The following is a 1,403-nucleotide window of genomic DNA, read 5'->3' as shown; positions in this document are numbered from 1 at the left end:
GTGGCTCCAGGCTGGTCTGCTTGTCCTTTCGAGTGGAAATGTCCCACCTCAGAAGATTCTGGATGCAGTTCAGGATTCCACCTATGCTCTTATGTATTGCAGAGGCTCTGTAGGAAGTCTCCTTCACTGGACACGTTGTAGCCCCATTTTAGGTATTCCAATCAGTTATAGGCAGAAGACGAACTTACAAGCTTTCTTTCTATGGCAATATTTCTAGCTATTCCTTTATCTCCTACTCAAATGTATATTTTATAATGGTATGCCAGGGAAACTAAGATTCAAAAGACAGCCAAGCATCTTAACATTATTTCCCCCCTTTTACCTATTCCAACCATGCCTCAATCCCTGTATCCCAGAGCCCTGCTGTTCCAAGGTTGTGCTTCCATAATTATTTACCTCTGTCTCATTTAGAACATGAAAACCTGCCTAATTATTTTCCCATCTGCCTTGTTTTTCCATTCCCCTCCTCCTTCTTGTGTATTGCCCCCTCCCTAGCACCCAAACTATCCTGTGTATATTCCCAACCCTGTACTACCCCTTCCTCTCCCTCCCCTCACCCCACCACCCACGTCCCAGTAACCAGGAAAAAAAAAACAACCACCATTTAGTATGAGTTCTTTTTCTTAGTCTATTAAAATAGTGATCCTATGCACTATTTCTCCTTTTGTGACTGACTAGTTTCACTCAACATAATGTCCTTAAGGTTCATCCATGTTATGTGGTGGCTTGCAGCTTCCTTGTTGTTCTTCAAAGTAGCATAATATTTCATTTTGTGTATGTATCACAGTTTATCCATTCTTCAATTGATGGGCACTTAGGCGGCCTCCATCTTGTGTTGTAAATAGTGCTGCTATGAACATCAGTGTGGTTAAATCTACTCATGTTATGGCATGTGTATCTTGTGGGTAAATACCAAGTAGTGGAATTGCTGGATCATAAGGTATTTATATTTCCAACCTTCTGAGGAATCGCCATATTGCTTTCCAGAGAGGTTGGACCATTTTGCAGTCCCATCAGCAATGCAGGAGAGTCCCTGTCTCTCCATATCCCTGCCAGCATTTATTGTCCTCTACTTTTTTGATCTTTCCTGTTATTGCTGGTGTGAGATGATATCTCATTGCTATTTTGATTTACATCTCTGTAATGACTAGTGATTGTGAACATTTCTTCAAATGTTTGTTGGCTGCCTGGATCTCCTCCTTGGTGCAGTGTCTGTTCATGTCCTGTGCCCATTTTTTAATTGGGTTATTTGTCTTTTTTTGTAGTGGTGTTGTAGTTTCCTATAGATTTTAGAAATTAGTCCCTTTCTGCTGTGTCGTTGCAAAATATTTTTTCCCATTCTGTGGGTTCCCTTTTTACTCTTCTGGTGAAGCCTTTTTATGCACATAAGTTTTTAATTTTTA

This window comes from Chrysochloris asiatica, unplaced genomic scaffold, assembly GCF_000296735.1.
Source record: "Chrysochloris asiatica unplaced genomic scaffold, ChrAsi1.0 scaffold00053, whole genome shotgun sequence".
NCBI lineage: Eukaryota > Metazoa > Chordata > Mammalia > Afrosoricida > Chrysochloridae > Chrysochloris > Chrysochloris asiatica.
This window is presented reverse-complemented; position numbering follows the sequence as displayed.